Here is a 22,894-nt window from a genome sequence, read left to right as displayed (position 1 = left end):
ATTGTGGACGTGATAAAACTGCCATTGTGGACGTGATAGAACTGCCATTGTGGACGTGATAAAACTGCCATTGTGGACGTGATAAAACTGCCATTGTGGACGTGATAAAACTGCCATTGTGGACGTGATAAAACTGCCATTGTGGACGTGATAAAACTGCCATTGTGGATGTGATAAAACTGCTCCACTGTTTGTAATGCAGCTCAGCATGATCAGTATCCCTGATTGGTTACTATCTCATAGATACAACTTCTGTGAGAGGTTAGGGAAAGTATGACTAATTTTAGTTACCACAGCCCAACCTGAGGATCTGTGCTTAATGCAGTACAGTGCCTCTGTCTGGATGCCTCTGAGCAGACAGACTGATGACTCAATTACTATTAGGGTCGAATGTCACAGACTAAAATGTCAGAAGGAAACTCCCCTGACCTGTGAAAGAAAATGGTGTGTCTTACTGTCCGAGGACATTCTGCAGAGACGTCATTCTTGGGTCTGGGTATTTCACTTCCAGTATGAAGAAGAGTTGCCGTGAGTCGCAGTATCAAGGAACCTGTAGGCATTATGTCATAGTGAAACTGAGTTCCTTGAAGTATAATGATTTTCTCTGAAGAGCTATGTTTTCCACTGTGGAACAACATATTCGACTTCTTTACAGGTATCAAATCAAATAAAACTGTATTTATATAGTACATTTCTTACAGAGGATGCATTTCAAAGTATACCCTGCGAGTACAAAACATCAGGAACACCTGCTCTTTCCAAGACATAGACTGACCAGGTGAATCCAGGTGAAAGCTATGATCCCTTATTGATGTCACTTGTTAAAGCAACTTCAATCAGTGTAGATGAAGGGGAGGAGACAGGTTAAAGAATGATTTTTAAGCCTTGAGACAATTGAGACATGGATTGTGTATGTGTGCCATTCAGAGGGTGAATGGGCAAGACAAAATATTTAAGTGCCTTTGAACAGGGTATGGTAGTAGGTGCCAGGCGCACCGGTTTGAGTGTGTCAAGAACTGCAACGCTGCTGGGTTTTCACCCTCAGCAGTTTCCTGTGTGTATCAAGAATGGTCCACTACCCAAAGGACATCCAGCCAACCTGACACAACTGTGAGAACTGGGAAGCATTGGAGTCAACATGGGCCAGCATCCCTGTGGAATGCTTTCAACACCTTGTAGAGTTCATGCCCTGACTAATTGTTTTGTCTATATTACAATAAAAATATCACAGTTGAGACTTGAGAATAATTTATATCCCAAGACTACTTTTGAGATGATTGCCAAATGTACAATATGTCGCAAGCTTTTAGGCTTGATGATTAGTCCAATTATTTAAAAAGTGGAATGGGTATATAAGTCGTATGTGGTAGCAATCTTCTCAGATGCGCAGCAAGACTGCAGTAAAGACGACCTGGAATGCAACCAGTGACTCTTGCGCAAAGCAGTGGATTGAGTGGCAAAAGTGGCACGCCTGATGCCCAAATTGAGGACGTATGCCGTGCAGCTGATGCCTCGTTCAAAACAACTGGGAACTCTTAACTTGGACTTCAGTTCGTTCAAGACAACTGGGAACTCATAACTTGGACTTCAGTGCGTTCAAGACAACTGGGAACTCTTAACTTGGACTTCAGAGCGTTCAAGACAACTGGGAACTCTTAACTTGGACTTCAGTGCGTTCAAGACAACTGTGAACTCTTAACTTGGACTTCAGAGCGTTCAAGACAACTGGGAACTCTTAAATCGTTTTGAACCGTCATCCAACTCGGAATTCCATGTCGGAAATAGGTTGACCACATTTAAAATACACAAATGTGAGAAAACATTTAGCAGCCCCCCCCACTCACCCCCAATGTAAATGACGTTATAATGCATGACGTCGAAGTCTGTACCGACAGATGTAACCTATTGAATAAAATACATCCTCCAATTGCAACGTCTGTCTATGCCCACACTGATTGTCTCAGTAACATTTTTCCTTTTGAATACCCTCCAAACTGCGTCTGCATTCAAATCATTTGATCTCAATCAGTTTCATTGGAATATGCATTTAGATCATCTTGAATTACTGTTTCGTGAGCAAATTAGAGGAGCATATGGTGTTAACAGACTATATAGCCTTCCTGTATTTCGTTTCAATCAAAGCACATTCTGCCTTGTTATGCGCTTTTGATTTTTGGACTATTCATTCTGCTAATCATCCTAAAATAAGAAATGAGGTGGTGTTTTTTAACAGTAATGCTTTAATATTTGGTTATGTTACTAGAATACTAATGAATCATTATGTGATCTTCCAAGACATTGATTCAGCCTTGATCTAACTTTACTAAACGAGCACCACTGTGAGAAGTAGCGGAGCAACCCTCTGCAGCACTACACCCCTGCAGTCCGTTGCATGGAATGAGTAATTGAAGCGCACCTAGCCTATTCTGTTGCCTCATGAAACATTTGGTGATGCAGAAATAAGAGACCACATGTGTGGCTGTTTTATGAAAATATATGAATATTTGGCTGAAACATTTCTGGTTGGTCTGAGGATTGAGAGAAGTAGCAGCACATGTTGAATGAACAACTATTGACCATGGAGAGTCTGACAAGTCTGATATGGCTATTCACTTACTTTTGTAGCTCTTCATCAGAAGCACTCTTTTTAAAAAGTAGTTAGGCATAACTGTCCTCTCCAAGTTTAGCTGGAATTTAGCCTGAAAGGATTTGATAAATGTGATTGATTGATGATAGGCCTATGACATTGGACTACGTCTCATCTTGCGCTGTGCAGAATATCAGATCTCAACAACGATTGGAAAATTGTTGAACATCACCAGTAGGCTACCACATCCTTATGATTTATATATATGAATAAGTGCAACGTGAATATATACAGTTCGGAATGTCTGACTGAAATACCGGACAAATCGACTTTTTTCTAAATTAGTGGTGTTTGAATTTGTTGATAAAATGCGGGACATGATTGTTTGGTTGCGGGATGAGGGACAAAGGGACAAAATGCGGGACTGTCCCGCACAATCCGGGAAATGTGATCACGAAACGGAAACTCATGCATCTTTCTAGAGCTCCGACTTTCCGACCTGAAAATCACTGAGGTCATGATTTGACCTAGTTTCTTTCCGGAGTTCCCAGTTCTCTTCAAAGCGCCATGAGAGACCGGTGGAGATGAATGCATTTCCATATCTATCGATGTGATAGAATCATTTTCAAAGCATCTAGTCTATGTCTTAACATTAATAAATGCGAACTAATGGCTGTCAAATATTGTGTGACACCCTCATATTATGGTATTCCAGTGAAAAAAGAAATTATTTAGGCATAACCATTACTAAGAATCAAAAGTCTAGAGGCTTCCAAAATTGTAACCCTGTTATTAAAAACCGCCAGAAGAAGATCGTTTATAACCTTCTCTAGAAAAACGAGGGGGCAACGTTAGCAACGTTCCTTTCATGGGCAACGTTAGCTAGTTAACATTAGCCTTCTACATCTAGCTACATATTGACTTCCATCCTCTCAGTCCAGGGGCACAATGTATGAATTTATGGTTGGATATAATCATTGGCCAGTACGGAGAATTAAGGAAAACCACAAGTCCAAATCCCTATCTTCATCCATGGCTAATATAGGAAAGGGACCATTTTAGCTAGCTAGCTAGCCACCAGAGGACAACATCACAATGAGATGCAACAATTAAAATTGTTTCTGTCAATGACGTATTTCTCTTGATGCGATGTGATAGGAGTGAAGCCAAATCCAAACTGGCTTCCCTTTACACTTTTTTTTGGTGCGCCAGGACCATTCACAGTTGAGCTCACTCAGTTTAGCTCAAAGCTGATTGGCTATTATTTTATACTTTTTTTTATCAAGGGAGGCCAAATGCTCCCTGGCTTCCCTTGCATTCAATGCTACAGGCGGCAACAATGTCATACTCTTTAAGGCCAGACAGCATCATACAGGGACACAGGGGAGCTGTTTCACTCGCTTGGATGCTTGCTTTCTCCTGTGAGATACATTCACCCTTTTGCGAATAGAAGAACAATTATGAAAACACAGAGAGACGAAAGATACATTATTTTATATGTTTTTTTCTTTTTTTCTTGGTCAATTTTTAGGGGAAGCTTGGCTTCCCTTGGCATCCATGAAAATAAGCCACTGATGCTGCACACTCCAAGAAAGGTTAAAATCTCACCTTTATGGTAAAAATAATTATAAATGACTGAGGTGTAGTCACTTTTGAGGACACAAGCTCAAGTACACAGTACAAAGATGATAATATTTTATATGATGTATTTCCTATACAACAAAACTATGACTAAGGCTTGAAATTACTTATATGCTTTCTAAATATAATATAATCAAATTATAAAACGACTAACTATAAGATGTCACCTTAATTATAACTGTAAAATACATATTTGTATGTTTAGTGTTAGAGACAATGTGCATATTTTCTAAAGGTCTCTCTTGATCAAAACGTCTGCCCCCATCTCTGTGAACATCTCACAGAGCTCTAGATTGGCTTCCTGAACTGGTTAGGAATTCGCCTTTCATCTCATATTAATCTTGTCCGCCTTTGACAAACAGAGAGTGTTTTTTTGTTAAAAATCGATGAATTATTTTAGATTACTAGCTACAAAACGATCTCTGAATGTGCTACAGCATCAAAACCACGATCCCCTGCTGTGCTACGATGTTAGGATTCCAGGCATATGCGTTGTTAGTAACTGTGAAGTAGGGTTCAGCCAGGAGATGATGGACAGTCGGAAAAGTGAATGAAATGCCAGGAGGGACATCCCAGGTTCAAGTGGTGTCAGATTTCACATCCTGCATCACACAGGCAAAATAGACATACTCATGTGTCCGAGAGAATCAGGGCTACCGTTCAATGCAAGCCATTTCAAACTATGGTGTCCACAGGTAGATTTATAAGCGAAAATGTCAGACGGAACCGGTAACAGAACCACGCAGGCCCCCAAAACAGGGGACAATACATCTAAAAGGTTTTAACTTGATATTGGTTTGCAATTATAATATTGACAAAGTTCCAGTGAAACTCTCTGCTTTTTATCGGCAGGTTTCCTTAATTTATAAGCATAGTTTCTCTCCACACATATATTATATCTGGAATAATCGGGACATATTGTAAAGAAATAAATCTTTGTTTTTAGAATATTGGTTCCGAAATAATATCCTATTGGTGAGCCAACTTGTAAATTCAGAGGGTCTTACTTTCAATGATGAGGAATTATTATCACTACAAGATCCCTATAAGATTTAACAATCATTTTAGATGCCATTTCCTCAGGTGTTGCTTTATTACCTTCGTCTCATCAGTAGGAAATATTAATTTTTATTTTGGTTCATAAAACAACAATAGTGCTATAGGTGCCTTGTTTCAACAGGATGTTGTACTATCTATACCTTGTCAAGCCTTATTGTTTTATTGATAATATCTGTTGGGGGGAAAAAATGTCACGGTTTCGGCCGAGGCTGCCTCTCTTCCTTGTTCGGGCAGGCTTCGGCGTTCGTTGTCTCCGGAATACTAGCTGCCACCGTTGTATGTTTCATGTTCGTTTGCTTTTGTCTGTTTGTTGTGACACCTGTTCTCATTTAGCGTAATTAGTGTCCTATAAGTTTCTCGTTGTGTTTGTCTAGTGTTGTGTGTGATTAATTTATGTGTAACGATCCCGGCAGTCTGAGTCGGGTCCTGTCTGTGGACTAGTTGTTCTGCTCGTGATCTCCAGTTTCCCGAGGGTTCTGGAACGCTCCGGGGAGCTCTCTTGATTTCCGCACCTGCATCCCATCAGCAATCTGCACACCTGGTCCTGATCATCACCCTTCTTAGGCTCTGGCCTAACATCCATTCCCTGCCGGATCGTTAGCCATGAACATCACTCGTCCGGAACCTTCATCCAACCTCTGCCTGGTGGTCGGCGGCTGCCGAGCCATGATCGGATCAACCACTGCACCCCCAACAACTAATCAACGCCGCCCGCTCTGTTCCCTGGATTACTCAGCATCACTCTTGAATTTGTAAATAAACACTCACCTTCGTTTCAACTTACCTTGTCCTGGTCTGCTTCTGGGTTCTGGCTTTGTAACTCGTGACATTATGTCTGTCGTGTGTTGTGCTTGTCATTCGCCTATTCGCTCGGTTGAGCTTCACTCCACTGCGTTGGAGCATTTACGCACATGTTTAGTGCGCCTTTATTTTTGTCGCCTTCGTGCGTAGTTTCGCCTTCGGGCAAGTGTGTTCGTATTTTCCTTGTTGGAAATTGAACTAAAGTCTTTTGGACTATACTTCGGTGTCCTGCGTTTGATTCCACCACTACACCCACCTACAGCACTCTTGACAGAATCACACACCTTTAAGAATGGAATCAGCAGGAGCCGCAGCAGCCCAGGCGACGCTGGAGGACAAGGTTCGTGAACAAGGTGACCAGATCCGGCAGATGGGGTCCGCTCTACAGGAGGTGATCACCACCATCCGAGGCTGGGGGACTCCTCCACCGCCATCCTCCCTGCCAGAACCATCGGCCAGTCAGCCCATTCCTGCTCCGGAACCCCGAGGAGTTCGACTCTCGCTCCCGAGGTCCTATGATGGGACCGCGGCCGGGTGTCAGGGATTCCTTCTCCAGGTGGAGCTGTACCTGGCCACCGTGCACCCGGCGCCCTCGGGACATGAGAGCGTGTCCGCCCTGATCTCCTGCCTTTCCGGGAAGGCGTTGGAATGGGCCAACGCGGAGTGGAGGAGGATCGACGCGGATACCATCACCTACGACGAGTTCTCCCGCCGCTTCAGGGCGGTGTTTGACCATCCCCCGGAGGGGAAAGCGGCGGGGGAGCGTCTGGTCTTCCTCCGGCAGGGGAAGGAGTGCCCAGGAGTTCGCCCTCGAATTCCGTACTCTAGCGGCAGATGCAGGGTGGAATGAGCGGGCTCTCATCGATCACTACAGATGTAGTCTTCGCGAGGACGTCCGTCGGGAGCTGGCCTGTAGGGACACCAGCCTCTCGTTCGACCAGTTGGTCGACATGTCCATCAGGCTGGATAACCTGCTAGCTACCCGCGGACGTTCCGAGGGGGGTCCGTCCATTTCACCCTCCAGCGCCTCCGAGCCGTGCCCCATGGAGCTCGGGGCGCTGGCGCTAGAGAGAGGAGGGGTCGGCTTACGAGGGGGTCCATCCCCTGCACCAACTGTGGTCGGGGGAGGACACACCGCGGCTAGGTGCTGGGGATGGCCTCCTAGGGGAGAGGACGACAGGTCCCGCACTGGGGATTCCTTCCAGGTGAGTAGGCGCCCCACTCACCCAGAGCTCTCTGTTGCACATTTCTGTATACCTGTGCGTTTTCCACAGGTAGCACCTCATTCCCAGCATAAGGCGCTGGTAGATTCAGGCGCGGCTGGGAATTTTGTTGATAAGAAGTTTTGTTTAGCTTTAGGGATTCCCCTTCTTCCTGTTGATGTCCCTTTCCCCGTTCATGCCCTAGATAGCCGTCCGTTGGGTGCGGGCTTAATCAGGGAGGTCACTGCGCCACTTAGGATGTGTGCGCAGGGGGGTCATCAGGAGATGATTCAGCTATTTCTGATTGACTCGCCTGCGTATCCGGTGGTGCTGGGCATGCCCTGGTTGAGTACCCATAACCCATCTATTTCGTGGCAGGAGAGGGCTCTGATGGAGTGGTCTGCCCAGTGTGTGGGTCGATGTTTGGGCGTTTCCGTAGGGGCTACCTCGGTGGAGAGTCCAAACCAGGTGCCCGCACTGCACGTGCCCCCTGAGTATGGGGATTTGGCTATTGCATTTAGTAAGTCGAGGGCGACGCGGTTGCCGCCCCATAGGCAGGGAGATTGTGCGATAGACCTCCAGGCAGGAGCTGCGCTCCCACGGAGCCATGTGTATCCTCTGTCTCAGGAGGAGAAGAAAGCTATGGAGACTTACATAGACGAATCTCTGAGACAAGGATACATACGGCCTTCCACTTCCCCGCGTCCTCGAGTTTCTTTTTTGTGAAGAAAAAGGATGGTGGTTTACGCCCGTGCATCGATTACCGTGGTCTCAATCAGATCACGGTGAAGTACAGTTATCCACTCCCGCTGATTGCGACCATGACTGAGTCATTGCATGGGGCGCGTTTCTTCACTAAATTAGATCTCAGGAGCGCGTATAACTTGGTGCGCATCAGGGAGGGCGATGAATGGAAGACAGCCTTTAGTACCACCTCGGGCCATTACGAGTATCTTGTCATGCCATACGGGTTGATGAACGCTCCGTCAGTTTTCCAATCATTCGTGGATGAGATCTTCAGGGACATGCAGGGGCAGGGGGTGGTTGTGTACATAGATGACATTCTCGTGTACTCGCCTACCCGTGTCGAGCATGTGGCCCTGGTGCGCACAGTGTTGCGGAGGCTGGTGGAGCACGACCTGTATGTTAAGGCAGAGAAGTGTCTGTTTTTCCAGGAGTCGGTCTCCTTTTTGGGGTATCAGTTGTCTGCGTCAGGGGTGAAAATGGAGGTAGACCGGGTGTCAGCCGTGCGTAATTGGCAAACACCAACCACTGTGAAGGAGGTGCAGCAGTTTTTGGGGTTTGCGAATTACTACCGGAGGTTTATCCGGGGTTTTGGACAGGTGGCAGCTCCCATCACGTCTCTTTTGAAGGGTGGTCCGGTGCGTCTGCAGTGGTCTGCCGAGGCGGACAGGGCGTTTGGGAGGCTGAAGGACCTGTTTACCTCGGCCCCGGTGCTGGCGCATCCGGATCCCTCTTTGCCATTTCAGGTAGAGGTGGACGCGTCTGAGGCCGGATTAGGAGCCGTGCTTTCACAACGGTCAGGCGCGCCACCTAAACTCCGCCCCTGTGCTTTTTATTCTAAGAAGCTCAGTCCGGCGGAGCGAAACTATGACATAGGGGACAGGGAGCTGTTAGCCGTGGTACAGGCCCTAAAGGTGTGGAGGCACTGGCTTGAGGGGGCTCAACACCCTTTCCTCATTTTGACGGACCACCGTAACCTGGAGTACATCCGGGCAGCGAGGAGGCTGAACCCTCGTCAGGCAAGATGGAGTATGTTTTTGACCCGGTTTACATTTAAGATCACGTACATCCCTGGGTCACAGAACGGTAAGGCAGATGCACTGTCTCGGCGGTATGACACGGAGGAGAGGTCCGTGGAGCCCACTCCCATACTGCCGGAGTCGTGTCTGGTGGCACCGGTAGTGTGGGAGGTCGTAGCTGAGCTCGAGCGGGCGTTACGCACCGACCCTAGTCCACCGCAATGCCCGGAGGGTCGGAAGTACGTTCCGCTCGAGGTTCGGGATCGATTGATCTATTGGGCTCACACGTCACCCTCCTCTGGACACCCTGGTATCGGCCGGACAGTGCACTGTCTTAGTGCCAAGTACTGGTGGCCCACGTTGGCAAGGGATGTGAGGGTTTATGTTTCCTCCTGCTCGGTGTGCGCCCAGTGTAAGGCGCCTAGACATCTGCCTAGGGGTAAGTTACTACCCCTGCCCGTTCCACAACGACCATGGTCTCACCTCTCGGTGGATTTCCTTACTGACCTTCCTCCTTCACAGGGGAATACCACTATACTGGTCGTTGTGGACCGGTTTTCTAAGGCCTGTCGTTTGCTCCCCATGCCGGGCCTTCCTACCGCCCTGCAAACTGCCGAAGCACTATTCACCCATGTGTTCCGGCACTACAGGGTACCCGAGGATATTGTGTCTGATCGAGGTCCCCAATTTACCTCCAGGGTCTGGAGAGCCTTTATGGAGCGGTTGGGGGTCTCGGTGAGCCTCACCTCGGGTTACCACCCGAGAGTAATGGGCAGGTGGAACGCGTGAACCAGGATGTGGGTAGGTTTCTTAGAACATACTGCCAGGACCGGCCGGAGGAGTGGGCAAGGTACGTTCCCTGGGCCGAGATGGCCCAGAATTCCCTACACCATTCCTCCACTAACCTAACCCCTTTCCAATGTGTGTTAGGTTACCAGCCGGTTCTGGCACCTTGGCAGCAGAGCCAGATCGAGGCTCCTGCGGTGGATGAGTGGGTGCGGCGCTCGGAGGAGACGTGGAACGCTGCACACGTCCACCTGCAGCGGGCCCTCCGACGTCATAAGGCGAGCGCCGATCTCCACCGCAGTGAGGGACCGGTGTACGCACCTGGTGATCGAGTCTGGCTCTCTACCAGAAACCTGCCCCTCCGCCTGCCCTGTCGGAAACTGGGTCGGCGGTTTGTAGGGCCATTTAAAGTCCTGAGAAGGTTGAACGAGGTGTGTTACAAATTACAACTACCTGTTGAATATAAAAGTATTAACCCCTCGTTCCATGTGTCCCTTCTCAGGCCGGTGGTAGCTGGCCCACTCCAAGAAAGCGAGATCAGGGAGACTCCTCCGCCCCCATTGGACATCGAGGGGCACCGGCGTACTCCGTGAGGTCCATCTTGGATTCGAGACGTCGGATGGGGGTCTCCAATATCTAGTGGAGTGGGAGGGGTACGGTCCGGAGGAACGGTGCTGGGTGCCGAGGAGAGACATTTTGGACCCGTCTCTCCTGACGGAATTCCATCGTGGGCACCCGACGCACCCTGCTCCGCGTCCTCCGGGTCGTCCCCGAGGCCGGAGTCGGCGCACGTCTGGAGCCGCGCGTCAAGGGTGGGGTACTGTCACGGTTTCGGCCGAGGCTGCCTCTCTTCCTTGTTCGGGCAGGCTTCGGCGTTCGTTGTCTCCGGAATACTAGCTGCCACCGTTGTATGTTTCATGTTCGTTTGCTTTTGTCTGTTTGTTGTGACACCTGTTCTCATTTAGCGTAATTAGTGTCCTATAAGTTTCTCGTTGTGTTTGTCTAGTGTTGTGTGTGATTGATTTATGTCTGTCGTGTGTTGTGCTTGTCATTCGCCTATTCGCTCGGTTGAGCTTCACTCCACTGCGTTGGAGCATTTACGCACATGTTTAGTGCGCCTTTATTTTTGTCGCCTTCGTGCGTAGTTTCGCCTTCGGGCAAGTGTGTTCGTATTTTCCTTGTTGGAAATTGAACTAAAGTCTTTTGGACTATACTTCGGTGTCCTGCGTTTGATTCCACCACTACACCCACCTACAGCACTCTTGACAAAAAATGAATGTTGCCTCACACATACAGTGCATTTGGAAAGAATTCAGACCCCTTACCTTTTTCCGCATTTTGTTACATTACAGCCTTATTCTAAAATGTATTCAATAAATAAAAAAATACTCATCAATACCCCATAATGACAAAGCGAAAACATTTTTGCAAATGTATTACAAATAAAAAATAGAAATACCATTTTTACATAAGTATTCATACCCTTTGCTTTGAGACTCAAAATTGAGCTCAGGTGCATCCTGTTTCCATTGATAATCCTTGAGATGATTCTACAACTTGATTGGAGTCCACCTGTGGTAAATTCTATCGATTGGACATGATTTGGAAAGGCACACCTGTCTATATAAGGTCCCACAGTTGACAGTGCATGTAAGAGAAAAAACCAAGCCATGAGGTTGAAGGAATTGTCCGTAAAGCTCAGAGACATGATTGTGTAGAGGCACAGATCTGGGGAAGGGTACCAAAACATTTCTGCAGCATTGAAGGTCCCCAAGAACACAGTGGCCTCCATCATTCTTAAATGGAAGAAGTTTGGAACCACCAAGACTCTTCCTAGAGCTGGCCGCCCGGCCAAACTGAGCAATTGGGGGAGAAGGGCCTTGGTCAGGGAGGTGACCAAGAACCCGATGGTCACTCTGACAGAGCTCCAGAGTTCCTCTGTAGAGATGGGAGAATCTTCCAGAAGGACAACCATCTCAGCAGCACTCCACCAATCAGGCCTTTATGGTAGAGTGGCCAGACGGAAGCCACTCCTCAGTAAAAGGCACATGACAGCCCGCTTGGAGTTTGCCAAAGGGCACCTAAAGACTCTCAGACCATGAGAAAGAAGATTATCTGGTCTGATGAAACCAAGATTGAACTCTTTGGCCTGAATGCCAAGCATCACGTCTGGAGGAAACCTGGCACCATCCCTACGGTGAAGCATGGTGGTGGCAGCATCATGCTGTGGGGATGTCTTTCAGCGGTAGGGACTGGAAGACTAGTCAGGATAGAGGGAAAGATGAACGGAGCAAAGTTCAGAGAGATCCTTGATGAAAACCTGCTTCAGAGCGCTCAGGACCTCAGACTGGGACGAAGGTTCACCTTCCAACAGGACAACGACCCTAAGCACACAGCCAAGACAACGCAGGAGTGGCTTCGGGACAAGTCTCTGAATGTCCTTGAGTGTCCAAGCCAGAGCCCGGACTTGAAACTGATCGAACATCTCTGGAGAGACCTGAAAATAGCTGTGCAGCGAGGTATTGTGTGTAGATTGATGAGGGAAAAAACAATTTAATACATTTTTGAAAAAGGTTTTAACGTAAAAAAATGTGGAAAAAGTCAAGGGGTCTGGTTACTTTCCGAATGCACTGTACCTACTTATTAACAAAATTAAGGAAGTTTCTTTAAAAATTATTCATAAATATGATCCTGCCAACCACCTACAGTGGGGAGAACAAGTATTTGATACACTGCCGATTTTGCAGGTTTTCCTACTTACAAAGCATGTAGAGGTCTGTAATTTTTATCATAGGTACACTTCAACTGTGAGAGACGGAATCTAAAACATAAATCCAGAAAATCACATTGTATGATTTTTAAGTAATTAATTTGCATTTTATTGCATGACATAAGTATTTGATACATCAGAAAAGCAGAACTTAATATTTGGTACAGAAACCTTTGTTTGCAATTACAGAGATCATACGTTTCCTGTAGGTCTTGACCAGGTTTGCACACACTGCAGCAGGGATTTTGGCCCACTCCTCCATACAGATTGTGGACTACAGGAAAAAAAAAAAAAAAAAGAGGACTGAGCACGCCCCCATTCTCATCGACGGGGCTGTAGTGGAACAGGTTGAGAGCTTCAAGTTCCTTGGTGTCCACATCACCAACGAACTATCATGGTCCAAACACACCAAGACAGTCGTGAAGAGGGCACGACAAAGCCTATTCCCCCTCAGGAGACTAAAAAGATTTGGCATGGGTCCTCAGATCCTCAAAAAAATTTCTACAGCTGCACCATCGAGAGCATCCTGACTGGTTGCATCACCGCCTGGTATGGCAACTGCTTGGCCTCTGACCGCAAGGCACTACAGAGGGTAGTGCGTACGGCCCAGTACATCACTGGGGCAAAGCTCCCTGCCATCCAGGACCTCTATACCAGGCGGTGTCAGAGGAAGGCCCTCAAAATTGTCAAAGACTCCAGTCACCCTAGTCATAGACTGTTCTCTCTGCTACCGCACGGCAAGCGGTACCGGAGTGCCAAGTCTAGGTCCAAAAGACTTCTCAACAGCTTCTACCCCCAAGCCATAAGACTCCTGAACAGCTAATCATGGCTACCCGGACTATTTGCACTGCCCCCCCACCCCATCCCTTTTACGCTGCTGCTACTCTGTTAAGTATTTATGCATAGTCACTTTAACTCTACCCACATGTACATATTACCTCAACTAGCCGGTGCCCCCGCACATTGACTATGCAACGGTACCCCCCTGTATATATAGCCTCCCTACTGTCACTTTATTCTATTGTATATATAGCCTCCCTACTGTCACTTTATTTTTTACTTCTGCTCTTTTTTTTCTCAACACTTTTTTGTTGTTGTTTTATTCTTACTTTTTTGTTTAAAATAAATGCACTGTTGGTTAAGGGCTGTAAGTAAGCATTTCACTGTAATGTCTGCACCTGTTGTATTCGGCGCATGTGACCAATAAAATTTGATTTGATTTGATTTGATTTGATCTTCTCCAGATCCTTCAGGTTTCGGGGCTGTCGCTGGGCAATACAGACTTTCAGCTCCCTCCAAAGATTTTCTATTGGATTTTCTATTGAGATGCTTCTTACGGAGCCACTCCTTAGTTGCCCTGGCTGTGTGTTTCGGGTCGTTGTCATGCTGGAAGACCCAGCCACGACCCATCTTCAATGCTCTTACTGAGGGAAGGAGGTTGTTGGCCAAGATCTCGCGATACATGGCCCCATCCATCCTCCCCTCAATACGGTGCAGTCGTCCTGTCCCCGTTGCAGAAAAGCATCCCCAAAGAATGATGTTTCCACCTCCATGCTTTACGGTTGGGATGGTGTTCTTAGGGTTGTACTCATCCTTCTTCTTCCTCCAAACACGGCGAGTGGAGTTTAGACCAAAAAGCTCTATTTTTGTCTCATCAGACAACATGACCTTCTCCCATTCCTCCTCTGGATCATCCAGATGGTCATTGGCAAACTTCAGACGGGCCTGGACATGCGCTGGCTTGAGCAGGGGGACCTTGCGTGCGCTGCAGGATTTTAATCCATGACGGCGTAGTGTGTTACTAATGGTTTTCTTTGAGACTGTGGTCCCAGCTCTCTTCAGGTCATTGACCAGGTCCTGCCGTGTAGTTCTGGGCTTGCATGGAGCCCCAGACCGAGGGTGATTGACCGTCATCTTGAACTTCTTCCATTTTATAATAATTGTGCCAACAGTTGTTGCCTTCTCACCAAGCTGCTTGCCTATTGTCCTGTAGCCCATCCCAGCCTTATGCAGGTCTACAATTTTATCCCTGATGTCCTTACACAGCTCTCTGGTCTTGGCCATTGTGGAGAGGTTGGAGTCTGTTTGATTGAGTGTGTGGACAGGTGTCTTTTATACAGGTAACGAGTTCAAACAGGTGCAGTTAATACAGGCAATGAGTGGAGAACAGGAGGGCTTCTTAAAGAAAAATTAACAGGTCTGTGAGAGCTGGAATTCTTACTGGTTGGTAGGTGATCAAATACTTATGTCATGCAATAAATGAATTACTTAAAAATCATACAATGTGATTTTCTGGATTTTTGTTTTTGTTTTAGATTCTGTCTCTCACAGTTGAAGTGTACCTATGATAAAAATTACAGACCTCTACATGTTTTGTAAGTAGGAAAACCTGCAAAATCGGCAGTGTATCAAATACTTGTTCTCCCCACTGTATAACCCCCAGTCGTACTTTATCAAAGGCCTTTTCAAAGTCTGCTATGAATAGAAGGCCTGGTTTCCCAGATTTTTCATAGTGTTCTATTGTTTCCAGTACTTGCCTTATATTATCTCCAATGTATTGTCCATGTAGAAACCTGTCTGATTAGAATTAATAATGTCCGACAATACCTTTTAAATTCTATGCGCTATACATTTTGCTAGAATTTTTGCATTACAACACTGAAGTGTAAGGGGCCTCCAATTTTTTTAATGGACTGGATCTTTATATTTTCCACTTGTATCCTGTTTCAGTAATAATGAAATCAGACCTTCTTCTTGAGTGTCTGATAATCTACCATTTACATAGGAGTGGTTAAAACATTCTAAGTATATCAAAAAAGGTTTGGTATACCTCGACTGGTATGCCATCCAACCCTGGAGTTTTCCCGGACTTATTTTTATTCATCTTTTTTTACTTAACAATTTTTTTCTTAAAACTGCATTGTTGGTTAAGGGCTTGTAAGTAGGCATTTCACTGTAAGGTCTACACCTGTTGTATTTGGCCAATGTGGCAAATACAATTTGACTTCATTTGATTGTATTCATGTAAAGAATCTGTGGCATAGCTTGGAAGCCTTCAAGCCACTGATGCAGACCTTTGGAACATCTACATTTGAAAAAGTCTAATAAATCCATGTAATATAGCCTACACCATAAGTAATACATCCATTATTTATTTTAGACAGGTCTAAAGAAACATGATATGAAGAAAATGTAGTCTATTTCAGAAGAACAGAATAGCATACTCTGAGTTGTCCTGATCTGGCTATACCATATGGCTGTGGGCTACACTAGTTCATTTAGCAGACAAGATTTGCTTAGAATTCCTTGGCATTTTTTAAATATTATTTTATAGTATGAAGAATACAATTGAACATAGCTGAATAAAATAGAAAGGATACTTTCTCCAAACGATTTTGAGGGTGTCACGGTTCAGACAGACGACAAGAGGACCACAATTGCGTCACACCAGAAAGTTTATTTAAACTTAAGGGGAAAGGGATGTAGGGAGTGAGTGAAGGCTCCAGGGGTTATCCCGTCCGATGTGCTGGGTCTGTGCCTCCCCCCAGTGGCAGCGATGCGTCCGATGACGCCCGGTGGTTGGTGGTCCAGAAGTCCTGGGGGGAGAACACAGACACAACGGGGCGGAATGAAACCAGGCAGCAGTACAGTTCAAGGGAAATCCAAAATACGTAGTAGCAAGGCAGAAGGCTGGTCAGAGTTACCGGGATAGAAGAGTAGTCAGGAGTCGTAATGGCAGAAGCAGGTCTGGATCTCCTGAGGCAGAAGAGTATCCAAAAACCAGGCAGGTCCGGGGTCACAAAACCAGGGTGAGCCAGAAGCGCGAGCAAACAGGTTCCGGGTGTGAGCTTTGCAGACGATCTGACACCGGAGAGCTGAAAGACAGGGCCTTAAATACTGGGAGAGGTTAGTGGGTAATGCAGCGCAGCTGGCAGAGTAATTAGAGCCGAGCAGAGCAGGGACAGGTGGAGCTAGTTAGGCTGAGTAGAGAGAGGGAGGTGAGCAGAGTGGAAGATAGTGGAAACCAATTAAGGTGGTAACCCGGTGGAGTGAGAGGGCTCATGACAGAACCCCCCAAGGGGACGGCCCCAGAAGTCCCAAGAGCAACACCACGCCGGGCGGGAGGAGGGGAGCCGGAGGAGGGCTGGAACTCCTCCGAACGGTCCGAGTGAACGTCCTCATCCTCGGAGGAAGCCGGAGGGCCGTGGTCGGGAGATGGGACAGGTCCCGAGACAGGGTCAGGCACAGGACAGGAAGCCGAGCGGGCCGGACGGTTAGGGACCCCTCTGGGGCGGCCCCTACGGATTGCAGGTTGATCAGGATGCCGTTGGTGGAAAGCGGTGATGAGAGTCCTATCCACAATCCGACTAGCTGGCACCCAGGTCCTTTCCTCAGGTCCATAGCCCTCCCAGTCAATGAGGTACTGGAGACCCCTACCCCTCCGTCTGGACCGAAGCAGGCGGCGGACGGTGTAAACCAGACCACCTTCGACGAGCCGTGGAGGAGGAGGACAAGGCGCAGCAGGGACCAGCGGACTCCTGGGCACAGGCAGGGGCTGCAGCAATCCGGCTGGGGGGCTGGCAGGACGACTTGTGTTGGTTGCAGATGGGGCAGGCTTGGACGAATTCCCGTACATCCTTCCTCAGAGAGGGCCACCAGAACCTCTGGGCGAGCAGGTTGTAAGTGCGGGTGGAGCCAGGGTGACAAGCTAGGCGGGAGTCATGTCCCCACTGAACGACCTGGGACCTCAGGTCTTCGGGGACAAAAAGGCGGTCAGCTGGGCAAGTGCTGGGACCTGGCTGGTTACGGAGAGCCTCCAGCACCTGTTCCTCAACAGCCCAGGTCAGAGCTGCAACGATGCAGGGACTTGGCAGAATCGACACAGGGTCCTTGGAGGGGTCAGGAGCGGAGTTAGTAGGTACTGGCCGAGGGGGGTGTGCGGCGGCAAGCAGGCAGGTTCGGTGGCAGTCCTCTCCCCACTCCCTGATCACCCCGGTCACCCAGTCGAGCTGAGGGTTGTGCCGGGCGGAGCCATGGGTAACCCAGGATGAGGGGTTGGCCTGGAGAGGGGAGCAGGTGAAACTGGATAGTTTCTTGATGGTTTCCGGACAGACCCATCGAGACCGGGGCCGTGACATGAGTGACCGATCCGAGTAAGTGTCCGTCCAGTGCCCGGGCAGGAATAGGAGGTGTCAAACGGAGGTTCTCCAGTCCCAGTTGGCGTGCCAGCTTGATGTCCATTATGTTGGCTTCGGCGCCAGAATCCACCAGAGCAGCCAGGGTGTGAGTTGAGTCAGGGAGGCGGAGGTGAACTTGCAGCAGGGGTTTGCGGTCGGAGGACTGGATGGTCATTGAACTCAACCGGACTCCCCCTATGCCCGGTGAGCTTCGGCCCTTTAAAGGGCAGGTTACCACACGATGTCCATCACCTCCACAATAGAGGCAGAGGTTTGAGGTGAGGCGTCGCTGGCGCTCTGCAGGAGTGAGAGAGGCTCGCCCAATCTCCATAGGCTCAGACTGATCAAGCTGACCTGGGTGAGTGGCAGTAGATGACAGGAGCCCAGTCGGATCTCTCCGAATGCCGGTAGTAGGTGGACCTTGGCGCCCCCTCTCACGACGACGGGTCTGTATCCCTCTGTCGATCCTGACAGTCAGTGCGATGGCTTCATCAAGAGTGGAAGGCAGTTCATGGGAGACCAACTCGTCCCTTGATATAGTCAGCCAAACTATGGAAGAACGCGTCCACCAACGATGGTGTGTTCCAAGAACTTCGTCTAGCCAGGGTTCGGAAGTCGATGGAATGGTCTGCGACTGTACGTCTGCCTTGTCGAATACTGAACAGTTCACGAGACGCCTCTGCGGTTGGTGAATCCAGGTCAAACACCTTCAGCATCTCCTCAGCAAACAGGTCGAAGGTTGCACATGCGGGGGTTTGACGTTCGAACTCTGCTGTTCCCCAGAGTCGAGCTCGGCCCGTCAGGTGAGTGATGGCATACCCAACTCTAGCCCCCTCCGTGGCGAAGGTCCTTGGCTGCAAGGAGAACTGAAGTCGGCAGCTAGTCAGGAATGGCCGGACCTGGGTTGAATCGCCGTTGAACCGCTCGGGGTTTCCAATCTTGGGTTCGGAGCAGCGGCTGCAATGACCGGGGCAGGTAACTCGGGGGCAGGGCTGGTGGGCAGACTGGCTGGGGTCAGGTTGGTGAGGAGTTGAATGATCATGGCGAGTTGTTGTTGCTGCTGCTGGGACTGCTGCTGGTGCTGCTGGAACTGCTGATGCTGTTGGTGGCCGACCTGAAGCAGAGAGGAGATGACGCCGCTCATGCGGCCTAGCTCTCTCTCAGTGTGTTCCAGGCGTAGCATGGCGGTGGGGTTGCTCAGGCTCTTCGGTTTCCATGTCGGGGGAAGTGTGCGCTGAGTCCATGATGGTCAGATCGTACTGTCACGGTTCAGACAGACGACAAGAGGACCACAATTGCGTCACACCAGAAAGTTTATTTAAACTTAAGGGGAAAGGGATGTAGGGAGTGAGTGAAGGCTCCAGGGGTTATCCCGTCCGATGTGCTGGGTCTGTGCCTCCCCCAGTGGCAGCGATGCGTCCGATGACGCCGGTGGTTGGTGGTCCAGAAGTCCTGGGGGGGGGAGGAAACACAGACACAACGGGGCGGAATGAAACCAGGCAGCAGTACAGTTCAAGGGAAATCCAAAATACGTAGTAGCAAGGCAGAAGGCTGGTCAGAGTTACCGGGATAGAAGAGTAGTCAGGAGTCGTAATGGCAGAAGCAGGTCTGGATCTCCTGAGGCAGAAGAGTATCCAAAAACCAGGCAGGTCCGGGGTCACAAAACCAGGGTGAGCCAGAAGCGCGAGCAAACAGGTTCCGGGTGTGAGCTTTGCAGACGATCTGACACCGGAGAGCTGAAAGACAGGGCCTTAAATACTGGGAGAGGTTAGTGGGTAATGCAGCGCAGCTGGCAGAGTAATTAGAGCCGAGCAGAGCAGGGACAGGTGGAGCTAGTTAGGCTGAGTAGAGAGAGGGAGGTGAGCAGAGTGGAAGATAGTGGAAACCAATTAAGGTGGTAACCCGGTGGAGTGAGAGGGCTCATGACAGAGGGAGTGTGCACATGCGGCTATTCTGTGTTGAGCATTACTCCTATATGTTTAATTTAGAGTTATTTATGTAACTTTAGTTGTGATACAAACCTTATCAAAACATATAAGCCTAAGGGCTAGGCTACATGAGGTGTGCAACTATGTTTAGAAAAATTCGCCAAAAAAAGGCATGCGCTGTTTCTTCCCTTAAACTGGACATAATTCACAAGTGATAGGCCAATATTGTCACCAATCAGACTATTCTTGATTTAATCTTGATTTACATATACTAAATAATATATGTGTGAAATTTGTTTTGATTTAGAATGGACCATTTATCATGCACCTGTCTCGAAACATGGGCAGGGGGAAAAAATGTAATCTATGCACTTAAATAGCGAATGAAGGACGCTTTTCCCGTGGTTCATTTCATGCCAGCCAGGTAGGCTATACTCCTGTTGTAAAGAGAAGCAATGTGCTTAATATTAGGGAGTTGAGAAATAAATATAATAGGCCTAGCTTATAGAAAGCTGATGGGATCCTCCTCTTTTTAATAGAGGCCATCACTCTGTTTTCTCATGCAATTGCGCAACATGAGCTCATGGGCTCTCATGAAGTGTTTGATTAGATTTTTTATAACATTTGCATTGATGTCAGAGTGATTAGAGGGACAACAGAGTGCTGAGTACCAGACAGTTAGCACATTTGGTAGGCTACTAATGACCAGCAGCAGCAGAGCTTGGAGAAGCCTAATTACCGTGACTAAACGGTCATGTGGAATTTGACTGCCGTCATGACTCTTGACCGCTGCTGTGGCGGTAATACGGTCACCATAACAGCCCTAGGTAGGGGTAAAGTGACTATGCATAGATAATAAACAGAGAGTAGCAGCAGCGTATATGAAGAGTGTGAACGAATATGAATGTATGTGTGTGTGTGTGTGTGTGTGTATATGCTTTTGCGTGTGCGTGTGTGTGTGGCATCAATATGCATGTGTGTGTGGTTTGTGTGTGTGTGTCCGTGTGTGTGTTGGATTATCAGTGCAGTATGTGTGAGTGTGTGGTTAGAGTCCAGTGAGTGTACATCGAGCCTGTGCAACAGAGTCAGTGCAAAATATTATAATAAAATAATAATAAAATTAGGGGGTCAATGCAAATAGTCTGGGTAGCCATTTGATTAACTGTTCAGCAGTCTTATGGCTTGGGGGTAGAAGCTGTTAAGTAGCCATTTGGTCCCAGACTTGGTGCTCTGGTACTGCTTGCAATGCGGTAGCAGAGAGAACAGTCTATAAGTTGGGTGGCTGGAGTCTTTGACAAGGGCCTTCCTCTGACACCGCCTGGTATAGAGGTCCTGGATGGCAGGAAGCTCGGCCCCAGTGATGTACTCAGCCGTACGCATTACACTCTTTTACGCCATACCAAGCGGTGATGCAATCAGTCAGGATGCTCTCGATGGTGCAACTGTAGAACATTTTGAGGATCTGAGGTCCCATGCTAATTATTTTCAGCCTCCTGAGGGGAATAGGCGTTGTCGTGCCCTCCTCATGACTGTCTTGGTGTGTTTGGACCATGATAGGCCCTTAGTGATGTGGACACCAAGGAACTTGAAGCTCTCGACCCGCTCCACTACAGCCCCGTCGATGTGAAAGGGGGCATACTCGCCCCTCCTTTTCCTGGAGTCCACGATCAGCTCCTTTGTCTTGCTCACATTGAGGGAGAGGTCGTTGTCCTGGCACCATACTGCCAGGTCTCTGACCTCCTCCCTATAGGCTGTCTCGTCGTCGGTGATCAGGCCTACCACCGTCGTGTCGTCTGAAAACTTAATGATGGTGTTGGAGTCATGCGTGGCCATGCAGTCGTGGGTGAAAATGGAGTACAGGAGGGGACTAAGCACGCACCCCTGAGGGGCCCCTGTGTTGAGGGTCAGCGTGGCAGATGTGTTGTTGCCTACCCTCACCACCTGGGGTCAGCCCGTCAGGAAGTCCAGGATCCAGTTGCAGAGGGAGATGTTCAGTCCCAGGGTCCTTAGCTTAATGATGAGCTTGGAGGGCACTATGGTGTTGAACGCTGAGCTTTAGTCAATGAACAGCATTCTCACAAAGGTGTTCCTTTGGTCCTGGTGGGAAAGGGCAGTGTGGAGTGCAATAGAGATTGCGTCATCTGTGGATATGTTGGGGCAGTATGCGAATTGGAGTGGGTCCAGGGTTTCTGGGATGATGGTGTTGATGTGAGCCATGACCAGCCTTTCAAAGCATTTCATGGCTACGGGGCAGTGATCATTTAGGCAGGTTACCTTGGTGTTCTTGGGCACAGGGACAATGGTGGTCTGCTTGAAATGTAGGTATTACTGACTGAGTCAGGGAGATGTTGAAAATGTCAGTGAAGACACTTGCCAGCTGGTCTGCGCATGCTCTAAGTACGCATCCTGGTAATCCATCTGGCCCTGCAGCCTTGTGAATGTTAACCTGTTTCAAGGTCTTACTCACATCGGCTATGGAGAGCGTGATTACACAGTCGTCCGGAACAGCTGGTGCTCTCATGCATGATTCCATGTTGCTTGCCTCGAAGTGAGCATAGAAGGCATTTAGCTCGTCTGGTAGGCTCGCGTCACTGGGCAGCTCACGGCTGGGTTTCCCGTTGTAAAACTTGTAAAAGAAAGTGACGTTTATTTAGATGGCTGAGGGGATCTGTTCACAACACAAAAAGACCCCACAGAGCCCCAGGACTGCAACACAATTAGACCCAACTAAATTATGAGAAAACAAAAAGATAACTATTTGACACACTGGAAATAATCAGCCAAGAAAACAGAGCAAACTGGAATGCTATCTGGCCCTAAACAGAGAGTACATAGTGGCAGAATACCTGACCACTGTGACTGACCCAAAATTAAGAAAATCCTTGACTATGTACAGACTCAGTGAGCATAGCCTTGCTATTGAGAGAGGCCGCCGTAGGCAGACCTGGCTCTCGAGAGAAGCCAGGCCATGTGCCCACTGCCCTCAAAATGAGGTGGAAACTTCCTAATCTCCTGCCAAATGTATGACCACATTAGAGATATATATTTTCCACAGATCACACAGACCCACAAAGAATTTGAAAACAAATCAAACATGGATAAACTCCCATATCTGTTAGGTGAAATAACGCAGTGTGCCATCACAGCAGCAAGAATATAGCAACCAGTGGAGCACAAACA

The 22,894-nt window shown here is 48.2% G+C and overlaps 1 protein-coding gene across 1 annotated transcript in view; it reads left to right on the top strand.

Annotated features, from left to right (window-relative positions):
- The window catches only part of LOC121573459 (SH2 domain-containing protein 3C), a 130,574-nt gene that overhangs the window by 6,257 nt on the left and 101,423 nt on the right, over positions 1-22,894 (top strand). The window lies entirely within an intron of this gene.

Source organism: Coregonus clupeaformis, chromosome 9, assembly GCF_020615455.1.
Source record: "Coregonus clupeaformis isolate EN_2021a chromosome 9, ASM2061545v1, whole genome shotgun sequence".
In the NCBI taxonomy this organism is placed as follows: domain Eukaryota; kingdom Metazoa; phylum Chordata; class Actinopteri; order Salmoniformes; family Salmonidae; genus Coregonus; species Coregonus clupeaformis.
The sequence above is the reverse complement of the archived record's forward strand: the minus strand, read 5'-3'. Positions and strand labels throughout refer to the sequence as shown.